The sequence below is a fragment of the Aedes albopictus genome, chromosome 2, assembly GCF_035046485.1.
Source record: "Aedes albopictus strain Foshan chromosome 2, AalbF5, whole genome shotgun sequence".
In the NCBI taxonomy this organism is placed as follows: domain Eukaryota; kingdom Metazoa; phylum Arthropoda; class Insecta; order Diptera; family Culicidae; genus Aedes; species Aedes albopictus.
The window spans coordinates 350,604,084-350,612,041 of NC_085137.1; the positions used below are offsets into that span (position 1 = coordinate 350,604,084).

The 7,958-nt window shown below is 37.4% G+C and overlaps 1 long non-coding RNA gene across 1 annotated transcript; it reads right to left on the reverse strand.

Moving 5' to 3' along the window:
* Positions 1 to 3,680: 3,680 nt before the first annotated feature.
* On the reverse strand, positions 3,681 to 6,274 carry LOC134287228 (uncharacterized). Its single transcript, XR_009997136.1, has 2 exons — positions 5,774 to 6,274; positions 3,681 to 5,129 (listed from the first exon to the last, which is right to left on the reverse strand). It is a non-coding gene; the product is annotated as an uncharacterized LOC134287228 (long non-coding RNA).
* Positions 6,275 to 7,958: the final 1,684 nt, after the last annotated feature.

Here is a 7,958-nt window from a genome sequence, read left to right on the forward strand (position 1 = left end):
TTTTGTGATACAATTTCCAGATTATTTTGGACACATTTTAAACTATTGTGATTGTTATCAATCATGATAACTTACTTAAATTTATATATATGTTCGACGGAAGAAGTGGGACAAACGTCTTATGCAGATTTGAAATCAAACATATATTTGTTGTTTGTACAATTGTGTACAATTGTGTTCAATATTCTGAACAAAATGATCCTAAATTTTAAATGAAATGCTTCATACTATTTAATGTGCTACTAGAGCGAGAATGATGCTGTATATTTTGATTCTAATCTTGATGGACTTACAGTAAATGCGTAGATTCTGCGAAATAATCGATTTAACTATGTGAAGAAAGGTCCTAAATGGTAGATCTAACGACACATGAATATTATCTAAATGTCAATATCTGAAATTTATACAGTAAGCGTGTGTGTAGTCTACCATGATTGACGAAATAAATAAAGTAAAGTAGATGAGGCTCAGTTCCACAAGAAAATTAGACATTGACGAGTTTTAATTATTGAAGTCTAATTGTGATTAAAACTACTATTTTTAAGACAAACACAATTATGACACATTATTTTTATATGATTGTTCATGTCAGATGATACAATGCAACTGAGTATAGAACTGCTTAACCGTATTTATTTTTGTGTTAAATTGTGTCTCTCGGCGACCATTAAAAAGTGTGCACAACGTGTCCGGATGACCGCACCCTAGTCCACAGCGTGTCCGGATGACCGCACCCCTAGTCCACAGCGTGTCCGGATGACCGCACCCTAGTCCACAGCGTGTCCGGATGACCGCACCTTAGTCCACAGCGTGTCCGGATGACCGCACCCCTAGTCCACAGCGTGTCCGGATGACCGCACCCTAGTCCACAGCGTGTCCGGATGACCGCACCCCTAGTCCACAGCGTGTCCGGATGACCGCACCCCTAGTCCACAGCGTGTCCGGATGATCGCACCTTAGTCCACAGCGTGTCCGGATGACCGCACCATTGTCCACAGCGTGTCCGGATGACCGCACCCCTAGTCCACAGCGTGTCCGGATGACCGCACTATTGTTCACAGCGTGTCCGGATGACCGCACCCCTAGTCCACAGCGTGTCCGGATGACCGCACCATTGCCCACAGCGTGTCCGGATGACCGCACCATTGTTCATAGCGTGTCCAGATGACCGCACCATTGTCCACAGCGTGTCCGGATGACCGCACAGATATTTTTATAAGAAATTCTGTCTTAAAGCAACAATTAAAAACTGTTCACAGTGTGTTCAGAGGACTAAACCATTTGTAATTAGTGTGTCCAGATGATAGCATCCTAGCCAATTTGCGAGTTCAGATGACTGCATCCTAGTTCATTAGCGTGTCTATATGACCTCACCCTTAATTGACCACGTGTTTAGATGACTATATCATAGTCAAATAGCGTTCCTAGACTACCGTAAAGTCTACCGCGTTATCCGGAAAGCTGCACCCTAGCCCAATAGCTTTCCGGAATGCCTGTATTCTCATCCACTAGCGTGTTTGGAAGAATGTACCGTATGGGTGGGACGCATCGAATCAAGCCACGCTTGTTTGTCCAGGCTTTGCTCACTTGCTAAATGAGGCAGATAATCCAAATCAGGCTCATTTGTTTACGAATTTCCAATATTAGCGCCCTAGAAAACGTGAGTAGAGGCGTGGGTTGGCCGTTGTGGCAGCCATATTTGAATCCTCTGATGTTTCACCTTAATCTGGCAGAAAACAGAAAAAAATCGGTGGAATTGCAAAAAAAAAAACAAGTGAGAATAAGGATGAGATTTGTCCTGAACTAGGTGGATGAAAGGGGTCGACTACGTTATAAGTTCCGACCAAAAATAAGAAGTCCAGAGTCTTGAAAGTATACCTTTTTTAGTCCCAAACATTCCTGGTATATTTGGTCAACAATCGGATATTGTTTTGATTTTCCCATAGACTAATGTACCGAAGATTTTTTTTTCTGCGTAATTTGTCATTTTTTGTAAATAATTTTTGGAGTGATCTGACGGTAGAGGATCAATAAAAAAATATTACATGGGTAACGAAGTTCGTTCACAATCTGCCAACATGCTGGTGGAAGTCTTTTTAGTGGAATGTCTTGGAAAACAAGCCCTTCAACAACACTGAAAACGTTTATGTTCAGTTTTATGGTCTTCGAAGCACTACAATATAGTGTTTAATACTCAAATTCGGCAAATTGTATTGCTTACGGTTTAAAGTCTTAATTTTTATTCTCAAGATTCCGCATCCGAAAAAAAAACTAAAAATCCTAACCCATCATCCCGAAACGGATGACCATGACGAGAGATAGAAATTTATCATTGTTCAAATATGAAAAGCGTGTTAATGTTAGCTGTGTATAGAGCATATTTCCCACATGATCGGATATCTTCAACCGTTATTTCTTTGTAAATCTGTATGGATACATTATCTATTCTAGCATTCAATAAAATATAGTAGAGAAAAAAATATTTCTTTGAACATTTCAATCTTGAGAAGAGAGTGGATGTGCGGTGGATTGAGAATTCATAATGTTTTGTCACCCCATCAACAACTTACATCCAATCATAACAGCAATGTAACATAAGATGTAGGTTTACAAGTCATGTTTCCAAATCTCTCTCTGGATCTACTAAACATAATGTACATCTTTAAATGTTCTTTATATTTTCATTCCTGAGAAGAGGGTGGATGTGTGGTATACAATCCACATTGTTATATCACTCGGCTTCACTGGCGTTGGAATGCACTGGTTGCACATCATGCGATCTAGTAGGCATCCCGGATAAAAAATACAATAGAAAAACATAGGATTCTTATGTAACAGTACCATTGAAAACCACTCTCTCACAATAGAATTCAATGTTAAAATAACAGTAGAAAAACAATAGAATCAAATGTTTCTAACAATAAAATCAAATGTGAATGAGCATTTCACATTGAATTGTATTATGTTTCCAGTTCAAAACCGAATTAGCGACATTTTTTCTTTTACTTCCGCTGCTTTTGCCTTGCGTTAAACACAATGTCGGAAGTGGGGCGCTGTATTGTACACCTGGTACTCTATACAGCGCCCCACTTCCGACATAGTGTTTAACGCAAGGCAAAAGCAGCGGAAGTAAAAGAAAAAATGTCGCTAATTCGGTTTTGAACTGGAAACATAATATAGGTTGTTAAGTATCGTAACAATAGAAAAAAGGACTTTTTTCCATACAAGTTTTTTCGCAAAACAGATGATTCTAATGTAAATGAAATGTTGTTAATGCATATACGGGGAATCAAATATACCGTAGATTTTTATGTATTTGTATTGTTTTGAACTGTTAAATATGCCAAGAACTGTCTATTTTGAACTGTGATCTTACATTAGATTCAATGGTTTGGGGATGGTTTTCTATTGTGAAACAGAAGATTCTTATGTTTTCGAATTGTTCCAAAAAGTGAATTGCATGGTGAACGTATTGTTTTGGGTAGTGATTTTATTTATGGTTCCACATTTGATCCAATTGTTTTGGAATTGTTTTCTATTGTGAAACAGAACATACTGTTTGTACTGTATTTACATTGAACTCAATGGTTTGGGTATCGTTTTCTATTGTGATACCTTGTGTGATACAGAAGATTCTTATGTTTTCGAATTGTTTCAAACAGAGAATTGCACGGTAAACGTATTGTTTTGAGTAGTAATTTTATTACTGATTCCACATTTCATTCAATGGTTTGGGAATTGTTTTCTATTGTGATACACAAGATTCTTATGTTTTCATATTGTTCTTTGAGCACTGACTTAATTACACATTAGATTCTATTGTTCTGGAATTGCTTTCAATTGTGATTACGGAACATACTGTTTTGCCCTATCCAAAGGTTTGGGAAATGTTTTCTATTGTGAAACAGAAAATTCTAATGTTTTGGAATAGTTTTATTTTACAAGCGATTATGAACATTTTGGCATGATTTGATCTATTTCTGCTTTTTACTTTTGTTACTGATTGCTTGAGAAAATTCTGAAAAACAGTGAATCTGAACTATCTTTATGCATTTGGACTAGAAGCTTGTATATTTTATGCTACATTCAGGGCTACATTTTAAGAACACAGATCGAACAATTATCTAATATTTGGATCAATCATGTCGTAAATCGAGTAATGTTTAATTGCATTAATGATTGAAGCTTGGGCTCCCATGTCCCACCAGCCAGATAACTGGGTTTAGCAGACTAAGCATTATATGTGGCAACCCTATAAGCGGCATGATGGAACCGTGCCTAAGCGCGCTAAGTGTTATTAGACCACTAATGTAGTTGCATTTAGTGGGTGATGAGGTACAAAAGTAACATTACAGCGTGCTTAACCATTATTGTAGCACTAAAAAAACTCGATATACTACAACTTGAACCTATACTTGAACATCATTCGAAGCGTTAAAATGCAAGATATTGCATAGATTAAGTTCGTTAAATGTTGACTTTACACAAGCTTCTATGTTCTTTGAAAAGTTCTTCAAATATTCGAATCGCTCATTTTATTGTTCAATAAACGTCTAATTGCATTAATGGATGAAGCTTGGGCTCCCATGTCCCACCAGCCAGATAACTGGGTTTAGCAAACTAAGCATTATATGTGGCAACACTATAAGCGGCATGATGGAACCGTGCCGAAGCGCGCTAAGTGTTATTAGACCACTAATGTAGTTGCATTTAGTGGGTGATGAGGTACAAAAGTAACATTACAGCGTGCTTAACCATTATTGTAGCATTTATGGACATTTGATGAACTACAGCTTGTGGAATACAGCATACAATATAGAATTTGATTCAAAGGCATGCATGTGTTCCAAGTTTAAAGAGCGAACCTATATTTAAAAACCTTGCAAAGCTACCAAATGCAAAAGATGGTTCTACGGTTCTACTCAGTAATATGTTTCACATTTGATTTCACGAAAAAAAGTTTGATGATGAAACTATTGCAGTCAAGATTGCAGTCAAATTAAAGGAAGGGAAAATTAGTATTTTTACAATAAGTCCGTTGGCCCTCATGCAGATCTTGCTTAGATCGGCATTCAACAAGCTCTGGGTTGATTGCTTATGCACCGCGCACCGGCTTGACGTCCTTGTCACTGTTGAAAGATGAGAAGGGGTTATTAATAACGAAACGTGGGTTCAAATATAACTTAGAATTTTATGTACAGTGCCGATTCGTTCGTTGGGGGCTCATGAGATGGGCTGCCTCGATGGTTAGATGTTTGCAGATTGGGACAAAACCCAACTTAAAAGTAGTGTCCGAGGTACTGTCAATGTCAAAATCGAAGGCGCTGTCGCATCGCAGGTCCTGTATACAGAACGTTTGTGCAAGTATATTAAGTCAATAATCAATAATTTTTAAATGCCAGTAGTTTCTCTGTGCGTTGATACATACTTTCTGGGGCGGTCTTTAAATTAGAAAACCATGATGCTCCCTTTATCTAAAGCTCGCAACTTTTTCTTGCAATATTTCCATTTTTTTCAATATTTTCTTTTAATATTTTTTTTAATACTGGTACAATAAAATTAGCCCTTTTCAAATGTTAGTTTAGAAAACTTTAAAAAAAATCTTAAATATAGGTAAAAAGTACTAATTAGATGATTTTATTATATTATGAAAAAGGTCGAACCAACCCTGGGAATTTTTCTGGGAAAGTGTGATTCGCTACCAGCCCTGCCCTGCCAACTCAACTTCTCGCCTCTCGGCTCTCGCAAAAGCGCAAACAAAACACATACAAACCTGTTGAAATGCCGCAACTGTTGAATGATTCAGCACTGCACCACACACTATATTTTCTCCCGTGAGGAAAATGCGGAAAATTCACGCAGCTGAGCGTGAATTTTTCACATTTTCCGCACACAAAACTGCTATTCGGAATTTTTTACCGCTGACGACCGAGCTGACTACAACAAAACTTGGCTGTCATCGATACACACTGTTTCGGAATTACTCAAAAACCCAAGCAAAAACCCTTTTTTTTAAACGTCCAGACCATTGAAAAACAGTACATTTCAATGTTACTGATACATTCTATTGTAAACTAATGGTTTGAACGCTGAATCCAACAGTAACAAAGAATTCAAATGTTAATCTATTGTTTGGGTATGTAACCATGGAATCTAATGTAAATCTTTTGTAATCATTGAAAAGAATCAAATTTTAAAAATACTGTACAATACATTCACAATAGAAAGCAATGTTAACATAAGAATCTGTGGTTTTTCAATTGTTTTTCCCATAGCCTTAATTGTTCGTTTTTATCCGGGATAGCAAACGGTCTTGACTTCAGACCGTCGCTTACGTCAAAGTGGACGCACAAGCCATCTGCCGGGAGCACCCGCTTGGTTGCAATAATCTGAGGCACACAGTATGGGAGCGATTTTTCGAATCACCCCTCGTCGCAGTTTGTACTGGACGGAGTAGTAAAACAGTTGCCCAGCTTCCAAAGGGTGATATCAAAAATCTCTTTGAAATTGGTTTTAGGTACCAAAATAAAGTATTAAAAATCTGAAAAAAATCATAGAGGCTCAGAAAAAGTTGCTCTTTCGTATAAAATCAAAAAATCACTTCATTTTTCTTAATTTAAAAACCCAATTATCGATTTGTATCCAACTGGACAAACTTTAACAGTGATCCTCCAGCTTCTCAGCAGGCAACATTGCTGCACATGGCGCCAAAGATAGCACACTGAAATCATGACTACACTCAGCAATAAAAGTATACACGGAATTACTAATATTTATGCATTTTGTATCCGCATCTCTCTCACTCTCTTTTTGTTTTCATGCTATCTGGTGCTTCGCCTGGGTTGACGAAACACGAAACAAAAGATAGCATGAAAACAAAAAGAGAGTGAGAGAGATGCGGATACAAAATGCATAAATAATAGCAATTCCGTGTATACTTTTATTTCTGAGTGTATGCTTCACTGCAAAAGGCAGTGATGCCCACCGAGTAGTTTGAACATCATGAGTAAAGATTTAGATTCTGGATAAAAATCGGTAACTAATTAATGAGGCATGCGATTTGAATGCAGTCTTCAGCAAAGTTGTAGCTGATAGAGTATACTCTAATATTTATGCATTTTGTATCCGCATCTCTCTCACTCTCTTTTTGTTTTCATGCTATCTGGTGCTTCGCCTGGGTTGACGAAACACGAAACAAAAGATAGCATGAAAACAAAAAGAGAGTGAGAGAGATGCGGATACAAAATGCATAAATAATAGCAATTCCGTGTATACTTTTATTTCTGAGTGTATGCTTCACTGCAAAAGGCAGTGATGCCCACCGAGTAGTTTGAACATCATGAGTAAAGATTTAGATTCTGGATAAAAATCGGTAACTAATTAATGAGGCATGCGATTTGAATGCAGTCTTCAGCAAAGTTGTAGCTGATAGAGTATACTCTAATATTTATGCATTTTGTATCCGCATCTCTCTCACTCTCTTTTTGTTTTCATGCTATCTGGTGCTTCGCCTGGGTTGACGAAACACGAAACAAAAGATAGCATGAAAACAAAAAGAGAGTGAGAGAGATGCGGATACAAAATGCATAAATAATAGCAATTCCGTGTATACTTTTATTTCTGAGTGTATGCTTCACTGCAAAAGGCAGTGATGCCCACCGAGTAGTTTGAACATCATGAGTAAAGATTTAGATTCTGGATAAAAATCGGTAACTAATTAATGAGGCATGCGATTTGAATGCAGTCTTCAGCAAAGTTGTAGCTGATAGAGTACACAGCAAAAAATAAATGCAACCCGCCCGATGTAATTCATTCCGATGTACTAAATAATCGATGTAATCACGATTCCTATGTACGATTACATTGTTTTGATGTAAAATCTTTTGTTCTTATGTGTACATCGTCCTGTGTAATATTCATGCAACCGACGTATTGATCGGGTTGCAGCAGTTCAGATG